Raw genomic sequence first — 24,285 nt, 5'->3', positions numbered from 1 at the left:
TGCAGCACGTGTTGTGCCACCCACAGAAGCGGCCTAGTAAAAGTATGTCTACAGGTCTGCCATTGCTAGACCTACGTGCAGTCTGGTACTGTCACGCAGAATGCGCAAGTACACCTACTTGCCAGTCCCTAAACCTTCCCTTAACTTCATGTTAGTCACCCCTATGGTAGGCCCAAAGGCAGGGTGCATTGTAAGCATAAGGTAGGACAAGCCTGACAAGGTTGGCATGTCCTAATAGTGAATTACAGCCATATTAGTTTTTCACTATTGTAAGGTTACCTGCTCTCCATCAGTTAGAATGGGCTGCCAGGATTATTAATGCTATAATCCTAGCGGGCTCGGGGAGCATAGTGCAATGTCGAGTTTGGTATCCCTGAACTCAGGGTTTAATAACGCATCCGTTTGGGTGGATGGTTTTTGGACTCTGTGTTTGAAAATAGCACTTTTAGAAAGTAGCTATTTTCTTGTGTAACTGTCTCCCGGTCTCTGCTGGTTCTGGTGTGCGTGTGACAGGAGCTGGGTGGCTCCAGAGGTCTGAATGAGTCAGTGTGGGGTGAGTGGGGCATTTGCATTGAGAGTAGGGGAAGAGTAGCTCCTGATAGCCTGCCCTGCCTGATACAATGCTGGCTCCACCCCCCTGCCAGGTGACTGATGACTCTGTGCCTGCCAGGGACTTTCCTGGCCCCACCTCCTACCGGGCGACTGATGGCCCTGCCCCTGCCAGTGACAATGGTGGCTCCGCTCCTGCTAGGCGGCTGAAGACTCTGCCCTGCACAGTGAATAGGCCAGGTGCCTCGGCCTGGCAACACCCACAACAAACCCGAGATGGGGGGAAATTCCCCTGCATGGACAAAGGGATCAAAGCCAAAAAGGGGTATAAGAGAAGGACCCCTGAACCAAGAATTTAGATCACTTCTGACAAGGAAACCTGAACCAAGGACAAGAAGCCTGCTGATCCAAGGACTTGCCTACCCCTTCTGCCAGTGTGCTGTTTGTTGGGGGAATCCTGCAGTTGCTTCTTTATTTTTGCCAAGGAACCAGGAGAGAGGAACTGAGTGTGTACTCTCAAGCTTTGCCAAGGAAAATCTCCAACGGCTGGAAGAGTGCCAGCCTCCTATTGAAGTCACAGGGCCAAAGGACTTCATTTATTTGCTGAAAGTGCTTGTTGCTGGAACCTGAAAATCCAGCACCTCTGAAGAATCCAGCAATCTCGACGCCGACGGACGCCGCCGAATCCAGCTCGACATCGTGAGTGCAGCTCCCGTGTCCCGCACCTTCGACGCCGGTCGCCGGGCCCGATTGACGCCAGTAGCTACGCCAGTGAGTAGCGAGTTCGGCTCCAACTCCAAGTGACCCTGTGTCGACGCCGCTGCTGATCGCATCGACGCCGAGCCCTCTCGACGCCGTGAGCGCTGCTCACTCTTGCAACATCGACATCGACGACGACGCCGTATCCTGCTTCACCTCGTGAGCGCTGCTCCTGCCTGACATCTGTCGACGCCGCTGCAGATCACCCCGACTCCGAGGCCCGATCGACGCCGAAGACGCGACGCCGGACATCTCGACGCCGCTGATCATCGAGTGCTTCACTTTTCCAAGGTACTGTGTTGTGGGGGTCTGTGCGACTCCGGGCTCGACGTAGCGCTGCTCGCGGTCGACGCCGAACCTTTGGATTAACTTTGCCTCGACGTCGTGTGACTCCCGTGTGGGTTACATTGTTGCCAAGAACTGTGTTTTAAAGAAGAAGAGTTGCTTTTGTTACTAAAGACTTTGTGCTAAGAAGAAACTACGCTTGAACTATTAATTTTCCTTCCAAGAGTATTTATTAAGATTGTGGTATATTTTTGTCGTTATTTGGTCTTGTGCTAAGCCTTATATAAACATCCTTATTTTTATAATACTACTGTGTCGTGTCCATTTGTAGTGTATTCACTGTATTACTGTATGTGGTCATAAATGCTTAACGCACTGCCTCTGAGATAAGCCTGTCTGCTTTGCCAAGCTACCAAGGGGGTGAGCAGGGGTTATCTAAGTGTGTGATCCCCTTGCCCTGACTAGGAAAGGTGTATCCCTATTTGTCAGAAGTGTATACCTCTGCCAACTAGAGACAGCCGCTTCTAATAGTCAGTCTACTAAGTTGCCAGAAAAACAGTTCTCAACGTGCGGTTATTAAAAAATATTTCTTTCCTAATGGAATTTATTAGATTGGTTTGCATCAGACATAATTACATCAAAAAAAATATATCACGTCAATATTACACATTAAAAAACAATTAGCATAAAATTACAATAAAAATCAATAGATGTAGCTAGACAACAGTACATAAAATCCTTAACAATGACAAAAAATGGTGTAATGCACAATCAGTTTCAATAGAACATATTATATGTAGGCCAAAGAGCAGCAACGCGTTTCGGAGGGTTAACACAGGTCCAACCTCCTTCTTCAGGCTTGTTATAGAGGTGTTCTAACAATCTATATTATAAAAGTACATAAGTTTATCAATACATTTTTAACAATTCATATTCACCATATTAAGAAAACCAATCTGCTACTCAACTACAAAAAAGTCTTCATATCATGATTTACAAATAGTGGCTTATACCAAACATATTCAATGACTTAACTTCATAAAATATATTGCCACTTTCAATATAATGACCCAACACACTGCCTAATTCAATTAAAAAACAGACTCATTCAAATCTTTCAACCCCGTTTTCATGATCCTACATCACAAAGGAGTTACATATGAGAGTAGGAAAAAATCATTCTCACCTTTTTTATCCTAATGATTTATCTGTGTTTAATAAAAGCACTTCAATAATACCCTGCCTAAAAGTAGGCTAAGGGGGGAGGGAGTCTTATATATCTCATACTAGATTACTCTCATACACAATAAATAAAAAATAAAAAAATAATATATAATAATCCAGTACCCACCGTAATAGATACAGGTCAATAACCTTGTATGTGGGTTTACTTGAAATCTTCTCACTGCTAGATCGCATAGAGCCCTGCTAATGCAGAGTTTAAAATGAGGACACCGTTCGGATTGCTGTATACCCTAAAATAATAACCTCGGGTCATTTAAAATACAAAAGCTACTAGGCTGTTTTAATAACATATATATAGAACAAAGCTACGTAACCTACCAGAGCTATTGTATGATTCTGGAGGTGACTCTTAAGGGTTTACCAATCTTCCCCGATGAAGAAAATAAAAAAAGTCCTAAAGGAAGGGAACATGCGCCACCATTAATAAAGACCGCACTCTTATTGCCACATTATTAGGTCCATATTGGATTTAAAGGCGATAATTACCTTTTTTATATTGATACACTTCTCAACTTTTTGTTTCTTTATTATTTCAAATGGTATAATCTGCAGTATGAGATAGCGTAACCTACAAAACAGAATTATTAAACAATATCTTGTTTTAAAATTTCATACTAGTTAGTTTACAGATAGTGTTCCTAGATTCTTTTCTTTTAAAAAAACACATCTGAGATGAAGCAGGCCTAACCTTCTACATCTCTGTCAATCGTGTTGCAGAATGAGAATAAAACCTCAAAATCGTCTTCAAATAGGTAGTGACAATATCCTATATCCAGCAGGCTCATGTTATTGGACCTCACCCCTTTGTCATGTATCTGACTATTTATCGACATGACATTAGTTAGACTCCAGCATATCATTACGAGTTTACACAAAAATCTGCAGAGTCTTTTTAACCAGCGCAGGTATATAAATCTATCCACGGCCTGCGATATAAATTCGTCACTAAGTGGTAACTGTTTGCCCTATGATTGAATAAACAGGCACGTAATTTCTCGACCAATATAAAACACTACCCGGTCATATTGCTCTGGCCATTGAGATTAAACCAAACCAACAGCATGCTACGTATCATCGTGACTGAAGCAATAGTTAGTCTGCAAATATACAAACCTGCCCACTCCTGATGCTGTGGCCGTGAAACTACCAACATTAAAACAGGCCATCAGCATGCCTCGAGACATCGTGAGTTAGTCGATATATCCTACCCCTGAGGAAGTGACGTCCATATTTGGACGAAATGCGTTGGCTGGGCTGATGCATTTGACTGAAAATAAAGAATAATTGTTGGGGAAAAAAAGTGATTTCAAGACTCCCCGCGCAGTTTTTTTGTATGAATTTCGTCAATCTGGAGAGATTGTTTATAATTGACAAATTAACTATGTTTTACTGTATGCCCCTTTTCAATATTTGCATACATTCAAAATAAAGTAAATATACAAAAGCTAAGCTATATTTTACTACGAAACAGGCAACCACAAGTGCAGTTACCTTGCAGACAACAGGGTCAGGATTTGAATGGTGCAGCACTTGCCGTAGCACCGGGCTCAAAGGTTGTCAGAACTCCTCTAAACAAATAATATTGCTATATCTGACTACTGAACAGGAAGCCACAATTGCAGTTACCTTGCAGGTAAAAAGGAATTGACTTGACTTGAATGGTGCAGCAGGTGCAGTGACACTAGGCCAAAATCTCTAAGGACCCCACTAAAACCAGATTAATGCTAACATGTAAAACTAAAAATGAAGTCACAGGTGCACTTACCTTGCAGACAACAGGGTCATTATTTGAATGGTGCAGCAGGTACAGTGGCACTGGGCTAAAAAGTTAGAACTCCTCTGAACAACTAATATTGCTATATTTTACAACTAAGCAGGCAGTCTCAAGTGCAGTTATCTGGCAAGCGCTAGGGTTATGACTTTAATACTGCAGCAGATGTAGTAGCACCAGGACCAAAAGCTCTAGGCACCCCTCTAAACACCTAATATTGCTATATTTTACTACTAAACAAGCGGTCACAAGTGCAGTTACCTTTCGGTGATGGAGGCTTGGTTCAAATGGTGCAGCAGGTGGAGTGGCACTGGAACCAAAAGTTGCCAAAACTCCTCTTAACGCCTAATATTGCTCTATTTTACAACTAAACAGCCAGTCATAAGTGCAGTTATCTAGCAAGCACTAGGATCAATATTCCAATAGTACAGCAGGTGCAGTGGCACTGGGACCAAAAGCTCCAGGAACCCCGCTAAACATTTAATATTGCTATATTTTACTCCTAAACAGGCAACCGCAAGGGCATTTACCTTACAGACAACAGGGTCATGATTTGAATGGTGCAGCAGCTGCAGTAGCACTAAATGTTAAATGTCGTATACTTGTAAAGCGCACAGCTGCCCCAGCAAAGGGGCGTCCCGGCGCTGTATACCGCTGGGGAATCCATCTGGCTTTCCCTGTGAGATGGTCCCTCCTGGGCATCTCCAAGGTGAAGACAAGCATCCCCGGCTCTGATGGGGCCGTTGGTGGAGATTAAGCAAGCTATTTCCCAGAGTTGCTGAGTGGGACCCACGGTTAGAGTAGGCACCGAGGCGAGAATTATCGAGTCCTCTGACCTTGGCCCAAGACCCTGCCGCATCGGGAATCGAACCCTGGTCCCGGGCCAACCTCTGCTTCCGGGTCTGCTGCCTCTAACCAGTGAGCCACACCACTCCAAAAGTTGTCAGAACTACTCTAAGCACATAACATTTTTATATTTGGCTACCAAACAGGCTGTCACAATTGTAGTTACCTTTCCATTAAAAGGGACTTGATTTCAATGGTGCAGCAGGTGCAGTGGCAATGGGGCCAACAACTCTAGGGGCCCCACTAAACCCAGATTATTGCTAAATTTTACTACTAAACAAGGCAGTCCCAAGTGCATTTATCTAGCATGCAATAGGGTTATGATTTGAATGGTGCAACAGGTGCAGTAGCACTAGGACCAAAAGCTCTAGGCACCCCACTAAACACCTAACATTGCTAAATGTTACTACTAAACAAGCAGTCACAAGCGCAGTTACCTTACAGACAGCATGGCCATGATATGAATGGTGCAGGAGGTACAGTGGCACTGGGCCCAGAAGTTGTCAGAGCTCCTCTAAACACATAATATTGCTATTGCATCAATTAGTTCTATCATTTCCCTCTTTTATTTTTGTTGCTATTACTTACCTGCACTATAACACTAGTAACAGCACAATGTATTTCCTTTTTGTAGATAAACACGTCATAACACTATAACAGACGTTCTGTAACTTATATTCTACAACTACTCAGCAAGCTACAACTTACAATAAAAGACAGTTAATTATTAGTCACATAGGCGAAACCTAAGGCATTTACCAATGCTTGTTATAAGTGATGTTCCCCCGCAAGGCCTTATTCCCAGTTTCCTCTTTCCTGCATTCCTCACCATGGATTAGGCTGCCTAATTTCAAGGATTGCCTTTCTAGAAATGTTAACAATATCAACAATGTATCCAAAAATCATCCTAGTTTAAGTAACTTTTCTCATCTAAGTGATTTTAGCAGCACATCGGTCTCCTGCAATAGCCGACAAAGCATTACACACTATGAAAATAATAACCCCTTGCGGTTAGTGAAGTGGGTCAAAAAGTGTGTAAGGGAGCGTGACTTAAGTATAACTAGATGAGGTTCATGAGCAGAGTGTTCTCTGCAATTGATGTACCACTACATATGGCCTAGAATCCCTTTTAGCGCTGCACTGCTGATGACGTCACATATTACATCACATATTACATCACATATTACATCACTCATGACAGTGTTTTTAAAAAAAAAATTGATTGGTTAACTGGCTTATTAAGTGTATTTTAGTGAATACATATATTAGCGAGTAATGTTTAAATATTTAAATATATGCATGAGTGATGTAATATGTGACGTCATCAGCAGTGCATTGCAGACGTGCAAGTTATAGTGAGTCCAACTAACTATAACGTGGGAATTTCAATGGTTTTATGCGAGTAAAATTTCCAGCTAACTATAACTGGTGTGAAACCTATGGTTTTTTCAGTGAATTTCAAAGGTTTTTTAAATGCTAATTCCTAACTATAACTGGTGTGTAACCTATGGTCTTTTCAGTGAATATATATATATATAAAATTTCTATGGCAAAATGAAACCCCTCATTTTGTTCCTTTGCAAATTAAATGTTTTAAGTGTTAACACTTTATTCCAATCAAGATGACTTCAGGTGTGCCATACTTTTGTCATAAGTAAGACTGTTAGCGCTCTAGTTGTTCTTTAGAACACTCTGGGACATTCTGTCATTGGGCTATAGTTGGGCTACATCTGGCTGATATTTGGGCTACATTGTTTTTTTTGTCTCTGGTGGCCATCTTTGGGCTACATTGGGCTACACTGGGCTACATTTGGGCTCTAACATATATATAGCCCAATGTAGCCCAATATATATTTTTTCAAAGTTAATTTTCGTAAAAACCACTGGAGCATATATCTTGAGACATAGCAAAGGCACATCGGGGTACCAGTCCCTACAATTTTGCCAAGTTTGGTGGAAATCCATTCAGCCGTTCGGGCTAAAAGTGAGTCCAACCGTCCTATGGAAATTAACATGGGGAAAACACGTTTTGGGACCCCCCTTTTATCTCGGCCCCCGCTTGACCGATCCCCCGGAAACTTTCAGGGAAGGAGCGGAGCGCAGCGAGGCAAAGTTAAGGAAAAGTACAGGCAGATCCCTCATTCGGCGCCAAAGTTATTCCCAATAGAATGTTGCGGATTTCCTATGGAAAACGATCCTAACTATAACTACCTACTGGCGACCGCCAGTAGGTAATATATATATATATATATATATATATATATATATATATATATATATATATATATATAGAGCTTATATCCGCCACCATGTCCGCCGACACGTTGCAAGGGCGGTCTGAGGCAGCCAAGTCTATGTTCTCTGATTCCCCGTGTGGGGACGAACTATTACCTGCATCCTTAGGGGACCCGATGGAAGCTCATGGTAATGTCAAGGATTTGTTTAAAGCTCTGGAAAAAGCCAGCAAAGCAGAACAAGCAAAGTGGTGGGAGCATAGCTCTCTCACCGGGTATTTGGAAGTGGGCAGAGTCCCACGGGGATTGAGGCTCATGCTGGCACCATCGTACGAGAACCCAGATCCCAAAATGTTAACAGCCTGGGCGGAATGCAATCTAGATTCCTCCAAGAGACTAATGATTATTCTGGTAGAATTCGCCGAAAGTGATAGAGCGAAGCTGCTTTTGGAGATGGAAAGGTTGAATGAGGAAATAGACAAGTTACCTAACACTGCACAAATCACAAAATATAGAGAGGAAATGCTCGTCCGACTGAAAAGAGAGGAAGAAATAATCAAGAGGCGCAAGGCGTATAAGTTTAAAAGAGACCGCCTGGACTATGAACACGGGCAGATCTTCACGTTTGCTAAAAAATACGATAACCTCAAGAAACCCACACCCAATATGCCAGCACGCAACTTGCCGACAACGTCAACACCAAGGGTGGAAACTGCAGAAATCCCTTCAGCCTCTGACGCGAGCTCTAACATAGAGAGCGAGTCTGACAATGAACAGATATGGGCACAAAGAGTGGGGTTTCGCAAACTCACTCCTGCACAGGAGTTGGAGGTAGTACAGAGGGACAGAAAGCAAACTCTGCGTTCAAGTGCACAAGCTGCCACAGGAAGCAAAACACCAACGCCAAGTGGGCAGCCAGGAGGAAACGCAACAAACAACGCAAGTGCGCCAAACAGAACAAGAAAGAAGCGCAATCAATGGAATCGCCGTTAGTTATCACAGGTGATTCCAATGTCCAACCTCCCACAGTCATAAACTTAACAGACCAGCCTCTCTCCATCAAAGAAACTTCGATATTGGGACTGGGGTTATCATACAGCGCGAAAAACAACTTTGATTATGCCGACACCAAAATAGAGCTTTCAAATATGTTAGAAAGCTAAAGCTGCGCAAATACCACAAAGTACACAGTAAAGCCGAAATTCCCATCCGAGACATACCAGATGCCCAGCAACTTTCCTCATCAGCCCCCGATGAGAGCCTTCTAACTGCGTTGATTGGGATGCAAGAGGAGCCTATAGCAACGCAATATGGCCCACGCACAGGACAAATTCACAATCTGATCTCTACAAAGTTCAAACCAAAATCCAAGTTTTGTCCACTTATGATCAAAGACAATATCGACCAATTCCATGACAGGGTGTCCCAAGATCTGAGAGAATTGTATTTGAAACACAACACCTTTTCCAAAAAACATAACTATCAAGACTTTGAATACCATCAATTGATAAAGAAATTGAAGAACAATATTGATGTGATAGTAAGACAATCCGACAAAGGAGGAAACGTTGTATTGTGGCCTCGTAATATGTACCTATATGAGGCAATGGGGCAACTAAATGACCGCACATGTTACCGAAGAGTTGACATTAGTGAGGTTAACCTGGCCAAGAACAGCGTGTATTCTAAACTTATGGCATGGAGGAGTGCAGGAGTAATAACGATGGACGAATTCAAATTCATGAAAAACGAAAATCCCATCACTCCTGTAATCTACTTTGTGCCGAAAATACACAAAAACCGTCAGGTCCCACCAGGGAGCCCCATCATATCGGCATGCAACAGCATATTGGAGAACACCAGAAAATATGTCGATTTCTTTTTGCAAGACTTTGTCAAATCATTGCCCTCCTTTGTACTGGACACAGGAGATTTCCTTAAAAAAGTGTATGATATTAAGTGGAAATCCAGCTATTTACTAATACCCCTAGATGTGTCTGCATTGTACACAAGCATACACCACAGGGATGGCCTAAGAGCAGTACAACACTTTTTGAACTCTCGACCTGAACAACTAAGAGACCACACACGCATGATCATGGACATGATTAGTCTATGCTTGGAGAACAATTTCTTTCTTTTTGGAAAGCAATACTTTCAACAAATCAGAGGAGTTGGAATGGGGGCCTGCTTCTCTCCCAGCTATGCCTGTTTACACATGGGATACTGGGAGGAGCAGGTCCTTGCACTCAAATTTGCAGACACCATGTCTAACAAAATAGTCAAATGGTTAAGGTACATCGATGACCTTTTTTTAATTTGGGATGGTACTGCACAAGAAGCTGTTGATTTTATTGACAAATTGAATGACAATGAGCTGAACTTACAATTTACCAGCCAGATTAGCGAAACATCTATTTGTTTTTTAGATGTAGAAGTCTTTATAAAACAAGGTAGGCTGGAAACAAAAATGTATAGAAAAGCCACAGCTGGCAACAGCATCTTGCACTCCAACAGTCACCACCCTGCCCATCTTATTAGGAGCATACCTTACGGGGAAATGCTCCGCATAAGACGCATTTGCAGCACAGAAGAAGATTGCAGGGCATCCCAGTTACTTTGTAGAGACAGATTCATACAGAGGGGCTACAAGGAGGAGGTCATACAAAGAGCAATGAACCGAGCGAATGTTCTAGATAGGGCATCTCTACTACCAATAAATCCTTCTGGTTTGGTAGGGGCTCAGACAGCAAAATCAAGGGTCATCAAGGCAGCTACAGGCACATTAGACAGTGAAATACGAATGATATTCACCTATAGCAATCAACATCGCACCATAAGGAGCATTGTTCAACGCAACTGGTCACTGATTACCAGGGATCCAGTCTTAGGAAAAGATATCTTGGGGGCTCCCAAGATAGCCTACAAACGCGCCAAGACAATGGGTAACTGTCTAGTGTCCAGTAGTCCAGAAATAAGGACCAAGAATGTGTGGCTAGGAGCAAGTAAAGGCTTCTTACGTTGCTCTTCTTGCAAAGCCTGTAAGAATGGGGTAAGCAGAACAGAATACTCCACGCCATTCAACAATATACCTACTATCATCAAGGTAAAACTGACGTGTCGCACCGAGTACGCAGTGTACGTGCTGGAGTGTCCCTGTGGCCTGCGCTACGTGGGTAGCACAAGACCACAGGTGCACAAACGTATACTCCAGCACCTCAGGGCCATCACCAACGGCGACGCTGCGTACCCGGTGGCCAGACACTTCGGTGAGGTCCACAACAAGAAAGCGTCTGATCTGCGGTACTTTGTAATAGACACGGTCCCACCACAAAGAAGAGGTGGTGACCGCGAGTTACTCTTGCGCAGATTAGAGACATGCTACATCATCCTATTGGACACCAAGAATCCTAATGGGCTCAACGCAGGGGAGGACTGCCATACGTATTTATAAATACATATACTAAATTCAGAATTATCCCATAGAATGGCTGCCTCAGATCTATATTCAGCTAATTTTACTTCATATTAGAAATGTTATTTTGTACACATTTTTTGTATATTATTTATCACACAGGGTAGCACGCAACAGCCTGTAACCAAAAATCAATTTGCCATATTTGCACACATATAGATGTCTGTCCAATGTTAATGGTGTCCACAGCCCATCGGGGAACAATTATATTATAGTAGCTCATGAGTATCTGTAGATAGAGAATAGAGGGAGCAATATTCGCCTTTAGGCCAGTTTACAACCATGAACAAATTAAGAACAGAACCAAGTTATTCTGTAGAGGTACAAGATACTTACACCTACTTTTTAACAAATAGTATGTAAGAATATATATATATATATATATTTTATATATTTTTATATGTAATGTTGGTATAATATGTTTACTGCATTATTTGCACATTGCATTTTTTGCACAGTCCTTACCATCCCTTGTTCCCCATAATCTTTTCCCTTTAAACTTGCTGCTTTGTTGTGTATATATATGAATTTGACCAAATGTTACATGCGCGCAATTATACATAAAATTAGGGGTTATTAGCATGCATGTACCAGAGCAAATTGTATAATGTGAATTAATTTACTATCCCTTGATACAGTAAAATCAAACAACATAGCTACTAGTTCACAAAGACATCACGCACTTGCATTTATGCAGTCAGTAAATGATTATAGTAATTCATCTATGTCTATGATGATTTTGGCACGTACCTATTGGTTACTAGCACTTTAAATGTAGCACATCCGCCCTACAACGTTGTCATGTGATCAAGGTGCTTCGAGCACCGAAACGCGTCGTGGTGGAGTGGTGGTGAGCAAATAAATCACTGCACTATACCTGGGTTTGCTTCGTCTCTTTTTTTGCTGCCGGACCGCTGCAGGACGTACTTATGCTGAATATATATATATATATATGGCCGTAGTCCATTGTATGCTCTTGATGCTGATAATAATAATACAGTTTTTTTAAACACACAAACACACACACATATATACACCAGGGTAGGAGGCCTATGGAATACGCCCATGCTTGGGGCATGATTCTGGCTGACCTGTGTGGAGGAGACAAGGCTGTCTCTGACTAGGAGTCCACCTGACACATTGCTCTGATTACACAACCGCAGGTACACCTGGGTGTAGAGAGATGGGGCTGCACCTGCACTGATTGTCACCCCACCATCTCTTTCCGCACCATTGCTCACAAGCAGAATCTGCACAGCACAGGGTGAAATTAGTGGTTGTTCCTCCCTAAGTAAAGCACTGCCCTGCCAATCTGCCTAGTGCAGCAAATCCGCTTTTTAGCACTCAAGCCAGAGCCCGATGTGTGTTTCCAGTGCATCGTGATTCTACGTGTAGCAAGTACCAGAGCCAAGTCAATGAATCTGGTAGTGATTTTGTGCCTAGCAGGTCAGGGATAGAATCCCAGCAGGCAGAGCCTGTATGAGGTGGTCTAAGTACACCCCGTAACCCCAGACCAGGGGGCTCCACTGTGGACAACATGCTCCACTGTGGACAACATATTTGCCCTGTCATACCTAGCCCAACAAGCGGTGGCCCATCGAACCCTGCCGCTTTTTGCCTGCTTTATTGACTATTTTTCAGCCTTCAGCAGGGTAGATTGCACCATCCTCTGGTAGAAATTGGCACGCTGGCACATCAGTCCCTCTTTACTACAAGCAATTAGATCACTGTATTCACAAACATGGGTAAGAGTCAAACTCTTGTGCGAGTTTACAACAGAGAAAATCGCCAGGGATCGGGGGCTAACACAGGGCTGTGTCCTGGCCCCAGTGCTTTTCAATGTATATATAGCCGACATGGGCCAAGCCCTGCACTGAGCCACTTTAGCTACCCCTAGGATCAGGCACACAAAGATCCAATTGATGCAATACGCTGACGACCTGGTTCTTCTGGATCATACCAAAATTGGCCTACAAAAAGCTCTGACAGCCCTCGCAGTCTACAATGCCAAAAATAAGTTGGTTGCCAACCCAACCAAGTCTAAAATAGTGATTTTTGGCCTCTCCCCCCAAAAAAAGGGGCCAAGTGGAGGCTGGGTCCGCTGACTTTGCACTGCGCACAACATTATAACTATCTCGGGGCATGGCTTAGCGAAACGGGCCGCCCACGGGCTCACCTTCACAAACTGCAGGAGAAAGGGAAAAGGTTCACCTACGCTCTCTGCAAATTATATTCTACCCTAGATTGCCCAACAACAGAGCCCATTCAAAGAGAACTGAGGGCAAAACTACTACCATCCATCAACTATGCCCAACAAGCGTTTCCAGGGAAACTGGGCAATTATCTACAGAAAATACACTGTACAGCTTATAAAAAGCTATTTTGCCTACCAGCCTGCACCAGGAATAACTTAATTCATCTAGAATTTAACCTCAACCAACAAAAACTGGAAGAGATGGGGACTCTGAGGGAAATACTTCTATCAAACAACGGCGGTGCCGGAGAATTTAATGAAGGCCGTCATAAAATGCATCTTTCAACAACCTGGCAATCCTTGGTCTGCTTATCTCACCTCTGCTAAAGACCTTTTGCAACCTGCAACTGAGAACTGGGACCCCAGACGAATCAAATATTCTACTATTAAAAAAAACAATAAAAAAGCAAGCGCGACTATGGTCTCTCACTTTGGACATGGAATCCTTGGTAGCAAGAGGGTTTCACGAGACCCAAAGCTTCCCACACACATTGCAGAGCCTCAAAATTATCTTACGCAGGCTATGGGGAGACAAGCCTTATATAGAATTCTAGCTGCGAGACTACATCCCCTCCCTCTTAAAGATCTATATCCAACTTGGAAAGTAAGGTCAGCCATCACGGAGTGCCGCCTTTGCAACTACAAACGTGAGTCTTTGGCCCATATTTTACCCTGCTTCTAGTCCGCAGAATCTACCTCAGACCAATCCTCCTCCAACTGGGCGCTCGCATGGCAAAGGAGGCAGTCCTTCGCCTCTGCATGTTGGATACAGTGAAGCACATGGCCAACTTTGGCAACTTTGTCCATTTCACTCGCATAAAATTGATGGGCACCTCCCCCTAGGCTGCCAGGCAGGCACTGCTGGGGCTGCCGTTTGGCCCCTTTTTCAAAACAGACTGATTTACTATAAAAGACTGATTATTACTTGATTGTTTTTACCTGACAAAGCAAAAGAGAATTTTAACATTGTGTTGTACATACACTTGCTCTTTTAAATTTTTTGATTTCATACTGTCATTATATAAACTGTAATGGTTTTAAGTAACCACACAAATAAAGAATTCATTCATTCATTCACAGCTTGTAACCTCTGCCACCAGGCGCACCACCTCAAACCACTAAGAGGTCAGATGGGTACAGCCCCACAACATATGGAGAAGGTCACCCGTACCTGCACAGGAGCAAGGGCAGGCTGGTGAGGCAGGGAGAAAGTAACACACATGTATTTGATTGTATATATTAACTGAAAAACTAAAGTTTATGGCAAAGTTTTGTTCATGTTTGCCCGTGAAATCATGGTGTATGTTTAAAAATCTTCTGAAATTCACTGGGAAAAAACAGTTGAAGTGCAGTTATGGTTACAAAACAAACATATTACATCACTCATGACAAGTTAAATGACATCATTATATACGTCACTGATGACATCTCAAAAGACATCAATGGTGGTGGTGTACCTGCTTAACGGTAGTAACCCTTAGGCAACTGGGCCCCATAAGTCTGAGATACTTACACCTAGTGCTGGGGTACTAGGTGGATGATTTTAGCTCCTCTGCAGCTAGGCCCCTTGAGTCCATAAAGCTTGCACCTGGTGGTGGTTTAGGGTGAGTGTTACTGGCCACTCCATGCAGCCTGGCCCCTTGAATTTGAGAAGTTTGCACCCCTAGGTGCTGTACAATAGTGATGTACCGGGTGAGCAGTACTAGCGCCTCCCCTCTCAACCCTAGTCCCAGAGCATGAGTAGTGGCAATTTGCTGCATGAACTTTCTATCTTCAGACCGTTCTTTACTTCTGTTCTGATCTGTGGATTTAAATTATAGGCCTTGAATCCACACAAGCAGGCCTTCCTAGGACCTGGAAATTTAGATTCTGTATCCTGAGATCCTGGGGCAAAAGGTGTTAGACCAGACAGCCTTAGAGTGTTCTTCCCCCAACTTTTTGCCTGCCTCCCTCCATTTTTCGGCCATAATTTATGCTGACTTTAGGACTCTGTACACTTTACCACTGCTGACCAGTGCTAAAGTGCTTGTGCTCTCTCTCCTAAACATGGTAACATTGGCTCAAACTCAATTGACATATTTAATTTACTTATAAGTCCCTAGTAATGTGCACTACATGTGCCCAGCGCCTGTAAATTAAATACTACTAGTGAACCTGGAGCAGTTGTTGTGCCACCCACTTTAGGAGCCCTCTAACCATGGCTCCGGCCTGCCAATGCAGAGCCTGACTGTGCAGTTTACACCACCACTTCAACCTGGCAAGATAAATCTCTCGCCAGACTTAAACCTTCCCTTTTTATACATATAACTCACCCCTAAGGTAGGGCCTGTATGACCCACAGGGCAGGGTGCAATGTATTTAAAAGACAGAACATGTACTTTTACGTTTTACATGTCTTGGTAGAGAAAACTCCCAATTTAGTTTTTCACTACAGCAAGACCTATCTCTCCCATAGGATAACATTGGGAATACCTTATTACGTCTTTTACATGTAATTCCCGATTGTGAAGAGATGCACTTTTAAAGTTTAGCTTGTATTGTTAAGTTTGCTAACTGTAGGGACTAATCAAAACAGGTGAGTAAAAAACTTAAATAGCAAACAATAAATTATATACTACCCTAATATATTCTATATTTTGTTTACATGAGAGAAGAAAAGCATTCAAATAAAGCACATAATGAGTACGATATGTGTCTGAACTTATAATTTATTATTGATATATTTTTTAGAAAAATATTATTTTATATATTGTTTTTTTCTTTTCCCATTTTTTTGATTATTGCATAAAAAGATTTTTTTCAAAATACATAAATTTTACATAAACAGTAAAGAATACAAATTACAAAAAAACACATATATACATAACGTGATTTTGGTCAATGTTTTTACTAATGTAGGCAATATGTTGTTGAACAACGCGCGTTTCGGCCTGTAGCCTTCATCAGGTGACCGTCCTACATATATAACACACACATTTACAAAACAGAGATTTCACAAAAATCTGTAAAGAAGCAAAAACACATATCATTCATTTGATAAACATGATTTAAAGTAACAATTGCTTAATCTCAAACTGTGTAAACATAAATAGCAAGGGTCAGTTCAAATTTATAATTATTAAAGTGAAACAGCTTCTACATTTTCTCTATTATAAGAAATAAAATGATATGTTAATTATAAGAGAGAAAAACAGAATGGGGTGAAGTTGCCTGTTGCATCATTTCATCAAACATTTGTTATATTCATTGTAGTCAAGACTTAATTTATATTTTGTTACATGGTTTATTAAATAAATCTCCTTTCCTCATGGGGATCCCTTTTTCTCTTCAGTAGTATTCATCAGCGGTATCATTTTTGATTATCTATTTTTTATGATACGGATAATACATTTTTACATTCTTATCTTTTCCACTTTATTATATCTAATACTGAAAATGAGGACAAGCTAGCAGATTTTAGAAAGTTAACAGTCAGTTCGATGCATAGAAAAAGAATAAAGAAGGAATAACGTTTTGTTATCCATGAAGAGTAAAGAAAGAATTAAAAAATAGAAAAAATGTGCGCTTAAAAGATATCTATACAACTACTCCTTTTATAATGGAGAGGATAGCCTATTGATCAAGGAGTGGTTATTGGAAAGTATCAACACTTACTTAAAAAAGAGAGGGGGAATCTCATTTAGTTAGTTACTTTTCTCGGAAATACTTTATTTTAGTATCTTCATTGTTAGTCCTTGAAGTCAGCTCAAGATTATTATTAATATCCTGCAGAGACAAAAAAAGCCTATCAGAAGTTGTTGTTTCCACCCTCAACTTCACGGGGGGGAGCATGGCTGAGTAATAATTATTAAACAAAATCCGTCCTGGGTTACATCGTTGCGAGATGACAAATAGAAAGAGGACTGATATTATGCAATGTGGGTATCTTATTCGGATATGCACATATATATTCGCTGGTTTATATTAAAGTCAAACTTAATATATAGACATCTATGTACACTTTAGTTATATTATCATCACCTCCCATACTTTTATAGGACTATATGGGACAAGAGGATTGTACCTTATACTTGTCTTGGGTTTTTTATTGCATTGATCCTCAGTTCGATGAATTTGTTTATAGCGATATAGCTGGAAGTAGACACTAGAATATAATATATTTTTTCCGTCAGAATGCTATAATAGAATCAAGATGTGAGGTGCATCCATTCATAATATTGAGATTAAGTTACCTTAATTGAGTTCGATGCCGCGGTAGCGTGGGGTTCTATTTAGGATCGATGTTAGCGTTTGATGCAATTTTGTACTTCAAAGAACAAATAGTGCCTCCTGGATTGTCTCAATTCGAAGTTTTCTTAAAGAATATAGACACAGAAGGAGATATATTTTTAACTATTGTGATGGTATAAAAAACCTTTGAAATATAGTGCTCGAATTTTTGAGTTACCTTAAATTTAAATTAAGTACTTTATAATTCGGGGATTCTGTTCGAGCCAGCTCGTAGTGATCGTGCGGCCATGAGTGGAGATAATCGTAAACTTCTCTGTGTAAGAGAAAAGGTACGCAAATTATTGGTCAATTAAAGAGAGTTTAAATATGCATAATAAAGGCATGTATATCAGGAGATGTCCTTCGCTCTTGACGTACCTGTATTTTTGGTAAGTTTTATCGTAATCTGGGGTTCTCTGATAGTCCGTCACGTTGATCCGGCGGTAAAAGGGATATGAACATGTTTGTTCTTTTATATATTGGCACTAACTAAGCTAAGAGCAACTAAAGTCTGTTCAGCTGAGTAAACGTCTCATGGCGCTTAGAGAAACACGTCATTTCGGAGAGAATTGTTTGTAAGAAAAATAGATGAAGGACTTAGGCAACCGCCAGAAACTGAAATGAGACATGTTGTCTGTGTTGTTCTAAACTTAGACACTAAAGACGGACAGAGATATTCTCCATTGCCGATTTCGATGCCCAAATGTTTGCAGATGTGAAGTATGTTAATTGTCTATTATCTTTATGGCACAGTACTAATCTAGTATCTAATCCAAATTTAAATGATGGCAATAGTAATAAATTTACAACTTATTTTATTTATAGGGATTTCCTAATTTTCGCTCAACAGTCGATCCTAAATTATAGAAGAGAAGAAAAGAAGCAATTTATTTATTTATAGCGCTAATTTAAGTGCATCAGAGTATAGTTATAGTGAAAAGTGCGGGCTTGCTTTAATTATCAATTTGACAGTGAGGTACAGATTCGAATACATTTTGTACATGGGTGTATCCAATGTTATCAGGCCATAACATATATGCCATGGTATCTGTGTCCCGAATAAACAAAAATTATATAATTAATATCTTATGGTTATATAATAGCCTGTTCCCATGGGATTTCTAAATTTAATCCCGACTTAACTGTCTCTAGGGAAAAAATCCAAAAGACTTCTCGTTTGCGTCGGATCTTATCAGAGCACAGACCTGCTTTCGGGACTATTTTTTCCAGAATAATCCACTGAATATCTTCTGGTTTATGGTCCGCTTCTACACAATGGGCCACTATTGGTGCATGCATTTTTCTCGTTTTGATTGCTGATTTATGTTCAGTTAGTCTAATATACATCGATCTAGACGATTCTCCTACGTATCCCTTTTTACAGGGACATATCAATAGGTAGATAATATTTTTGGTCTTACAGTTCGTCATATAGCTATTTTTTATTGTGACGCCATTAAAAAGAAAATCAGTTGTCACAATGGTTTGTGGACAGATTTTACAATTTCCACATTTGAAATTCCCGGTCACCGGGGCCCTGGTGATCGGATTACTGTATAAATTCCCTTTAGATACCGTCATACGCGATCTTACCACCAAGTCTTTAAGGTTTTTGTTTTTGCGGTATGCAAACAAAGGCTTAGGGATCAATTCCTGTTTTGTTTTATTAACGTTTAGTATATGCCAATGGGAATATAGGATTTGACGAACTTGGTTGTTAAGTTGGGAATGTCTCGTAACAAATACTAAACTAGCATCTTTTTTGGGTTTGGTATTATTGAGAAGATGTTGTCTATCATAATACCAAGCTCTTTTGCAAGATTCCCTAATCAGTCTATGTGGGTAGCCTCGTTCTATGAACTTCTCCTTCATTACAGCAGCTTTCTCATCAAAATCTGTAAGATGGGTACAATTCCTCCTAAGTCTTAGAAATTGACTAAAGGGGATGCTGTTTTTTATGTCACAGGGTGGAAGCTGCTGTAATGAAGGAGAGTATTGCGAGCACTCGGTTTCACAAACAAATCCATGACAAGAATACCTTCATCATGTTTGATGGTCAGGTCGGTTTTACTTTTCTTTTCCGTGAACCTCAGATTGGGATCACAAACATTTAACCATGACATGAATTCCTGTAGCATATCTTCTTTGTCATTTAAAATAAATACAATGTCGTCAATATATCTTGACCAGTAAAATATTGACTCGAAACAATGGAGCTACCTCATTGAAGATGTGTTTCATTTCAAAATGAGCGACATAAATGTTAGCGATTGTGGGGGCGCAAGAAGCGCCCATGCTAACTCCCTTAGTTTGCCTATACATCTTGCCTCGGAATTCAAAAATGTTATCAAATAAGATGATCTTAAGACACTCTACAATGAAATTGATATTGCAATCTATGTCATATAGTTCTATAAACCATTTGGTCGCCTCTATGGCGCCTATACATGGGATATTAGAATAAAGACTCTCGACGTCCAATGTTACCATCCATTGGCGGTTAACATTGAACGGGGTGCCTTCAAGTTCTTTGATGATGTGGCGAGTATCCTGAATGTATCCTGGTATCTTATTTATATGAGGGCGCAATATTGTATCCAAATATTTAGAGATTGGTCCTGTAACGCTCCCAATAGTTGTTACAATGGGGCGAAAGGGAGGATCCCATTCATTTTTGTGCACTTTTGGAATTCCGTAAAGACTGGCCATTCTAGGATTGTCTATATTCATGTATTGATGTTCTTTTGTGCAAATATCGCCATCATTTAATGCTTTGGCGGTGAGTTTAGATATTTTATTTTTAATTTTATATGTAGGGTCTTTAGAGATTTTTATGTAGTAGTCAGTATCGCTCAACATATTTTCTATTGTTTCAATGTGTTTATTAGTATCTAGGATGGCGATCCCGCCACCCTTGTCGCAACTCTTTACAGTTATCTTATTAGAGTCTTTGAGTTCCTTCAAAGCATGATGTTCCTCATATGTTATGTTGTAAGGGGTAGATGGTACAAATTTGATGGCATTATTGAGTTTCTTCAGAACTATTTTTTCAAAGATTCCCACCTCTGGAGCAACCTGTTCCAGGGTAGGGGAAAAATAGATTTAGGGGCCAAACCTGATCTATTAAGTTCTGAGTTCTCAATATCTCTATTTGAGAAGAAACTTCTTAACCGGATTTTGCGGAAAAATGTCATCATGTTGTTGAATAGTTCAAATTTGTTTAACCCCGAATGGGGGACAAACGAAAGTCCCTTGGATAGAATTGAGTAGGTAGAGTCACTGACTTCATGATCACTCAAATTGAATATAGGGATGGTTTTCATTGTCGCCAGTACCTGGCATTGCGTGTTTCCAGGTATCGATCTGGGTTCGGTTGTTGATGGTCCTGGAAGTTCGGTTGATATTGTGCCTGGGGTTGGTAGGGTTGTTGATATTGTCCTTGAGGTGGTTGATATTGTGCCTGAGGTTGATATATTTGATCTGATTGATACTGGCCCGCTGGTTGATAGGATTGATTTTGTTGGTGTTGGTATTGGGGTCGATACCGGGGTCGATAATTGGGTCTCCAATTTCCTCGATTGCGGTAGCGCCCCCCTAAAAAAGGTCTATATCCTTGATTGGGCCTAGATTTATTCCCTCGTGGTTGAAATGATGACAAACTGGAATTGCTACCAGAGTCAGAGGAGTTGGAAAAAGTAGTATATTTTTTAGAAGCCTGATTCTGATAGTCAGATGTATTATCCTGGTTGAATGTGTCTGGCTGTGCATAAAAATTATCCGCTAAGTATAGATAGATTTTTTCTTTACTGAACATTCTTAGGTCTTGTTGTAGTTTATCTGTTTTTCTTTTAAACAGATAATCACTATATGAGTTGAGATCTGTTTCAATATCATCTAGTTTCTTTTTAATATCAAGTATTACGGTAGAAGATTTGATTTTATCTTCCAGATCAGAAATTTCCTTGAAGAGTTGCTCTAATACCTCCTTAGCAGTTTCCACAATCAGCATCATATGGTCCCTCGAACATCGATTGGAGATGAGGGACCATCGCTCCAAAAAGTGTTTGAGGTGTACAAAGAGGTCAGGGATGTTTTTAATTTGAAGACCTAAGGGGATAGTTCCAGCTTTTAAGTAGTCTAATATAAATCTACCATGGAGCTCCACTCTTTTGGCTTTTTTCTTAAGAAATGTCAGATTTAAAAGGTCTTCATTTTGTTCTGTATTATTAGTATTCCTAGAGTCGAAATCTGCTGTTGATCCTACCATGGATGCAAAATCATCTTCTGTAAAACCAAAAGATTTAAGTGTGGCCATATTAAATAGGGTATTTTAGTGATATAGGAGAAGATGAAGTAAAAGTGAATTTATCAAATCAACAGTTAATTAAATTAAAAATATATAAATAGTGACACAAAGAAAGGAGAAAGAAAGAGAAGAAGAAAAAAAGAAAATTAACACAGGAAAAAAGTTTAGCAACACTGGACTAACAATTTAAAATCACAACTTGTGGTTGGTGAAGTTGGATTTTTAAATTACAGTTTAGCAAATGCCACATTTATAAAGTTGGCATTTACTTACTTTAGCCATTTGGTGCCTGCTGCCTGTCTGTTCAGTCTGGATGACAGCTCAGCTTTGTGTATTCCTTCTAGACAGCAACACACAATCAGACAGGCAGCTTAGGTGTGCTTTTTTGGGCCATCTTGATTGATGGGAGGAAAGGAGCTGGGCACAGCCTCACACTTACACCTGAATTGGCTGTGTCCTGCTCACACACAAAGGGATGCATACCCCCATGTAATGAGTCTAGAGCACTGGCAGGAAGGGATGACTTCTGTGCAATTCAAAGCTTTCTTTGAATTCACGCCCACTTCAAAGGCCCAACTGGGTTTAAGTCCTCAACCCTAGACACTATAACTTCAGTACACTTCTGGACCTGTGACTACTCTGCCAGGAAGAAGAGCTGTAGAGCTGCTGAAAAGACTGCCACTCTGCTGTACTGCTGCTTTGCTGGACTTCTGTCTTGTTGTGCTCTTGCTTTGCTGAGCTGCCTGGCTGCTTGCTGTTCTGCTGCCTGGGTAGGAAGAACTGCCCTACATCACTTGAACCTAGAGTGACTCTAAGGGCATGCTGGCTTGCCTCTTGTTCTAAGTCTTTTGGACATCAAAGACTTCCAACTACCTGCATCTGCATCTGGACTCTACAAGCTCTGAGTCTGCCTTGCCAAGTGGTGCCACCCTAGTCCGGGATCCTAGGAAAGGGCTTCCACAACCAGAACCCAGGCATTCTCATCAGAACTGGTGCATCCTCATCAAAGCATGGAACAGGTCCAGCGCATCGGACTCGGACTGGCCACATCTCCTGCTGTGAGAGCAGTAGCCACGCACCACCCTTGGAATTGGCCCGAGCACTGTGAACCAACACCTTGCAGCCATTATGTGGAGGATCTCAAAGCATCTTATTAACTGTGTGGCCCGACACCAATGTATCACTTCGGCTGCACCTCGCATTTTCTTTGGTGTTGACGCAAACCTGGATCAAGGTACTTTGGTTCAGCAGCCCAAGTGGGTCTCTGTATCCACCTGCACTCTATCTCATTTGGGCTGAATTTATGACTTTTTCCTAGTCCAGAGCAACCAGAAACCCAGTTTAAGCGCTCATTGCTTCTAAGCAGTATTTTACATTTATTCTTTGAAAATTCATATCTTGATTTCTACTTGTTGGACTTTATTTTGTTATGGTCTTGTTTTATTTATCAAATTAAGTTCTATTCTTCGAAACTGGTGTGGAGTCTTTTTGTGGTGTATTCACTGTGTTGCTGTTCGAAGTCTTGAAGTATTGCACAAGTACTTTACACATTGCCTCTTAAGTTAAGCCTGACAGCTCTAAGGCAAGCTACCAGAGGATGAGCACAAGATAATTTAGGGTATGTTGTGACTTACCCTGACAAGATTTGTGGTTTGTGCTTGGACAGCTGCATACCTCTGCCAACCAGAAACCCAATTTCTAACAAAATGTAACATATGTTTATTTTATTTGAAACATAGAGGCCCTTGGGACGCCCCATCCCTCATTGCCTTGGGAGTCAGGGTGTGCTCACCCTTCCCCTACGTGCTAATTTATTTTTTACTTTCAGGATTTTAGGACAGAGTCCCTTTGTCCAGTTATGGCTGCCACAATATTTCCTTTCAATGTGGCGGAAGGGGTCAAATTATTTGGGATCTGCAGATTCTCCTTTTAAATCTGTAGATCTGAAATGCCCGTTAGGAGAAAAAGCTCACTTGGTCAAAAGGTTTTGTGGATTTTTTACATTTTGGGATACAAGGTTATCCCTGGATCATCAACTGTTAAGCTGTCTCTCTCTTTTTATTAAATGTAACCTCTTCATGCCCAACCCAAGACACTTTAAATGCTAATTTCTCAAAAACGACTTTTACAGGTTTACACTAAACTATCAAAAGCCCAATTCTTGAGTAAAGTTCTAATTTTGTGACTTTGTGCCAAGTTTGGTGTAATTCTGTTCAAGCATTTTTTCTACATTGGAGTTCAAATCTCCTATGGAAATTAAAATTGTATTTCACACTTTTGGGACCCCCGCCT

The sequence above is a fragment of the Lissotriton helveticus genome, chromosome 5_1, assembly GCF_964261635.1.
Source record: "Lissotriton helveticus chromosome 5_1, aLisHel1.1, whole genome shotgun sequence".
NCBI classification, from domain to species: domain Eukaryota; kingdom Metazoa; phylum Chordata; class Amphibia; order Caudata; family Salamandridae; genus Lissotriton; species Lissotriton helveticus.
This window is presented reverse-complemented; position numbering follows the sequence as displayed.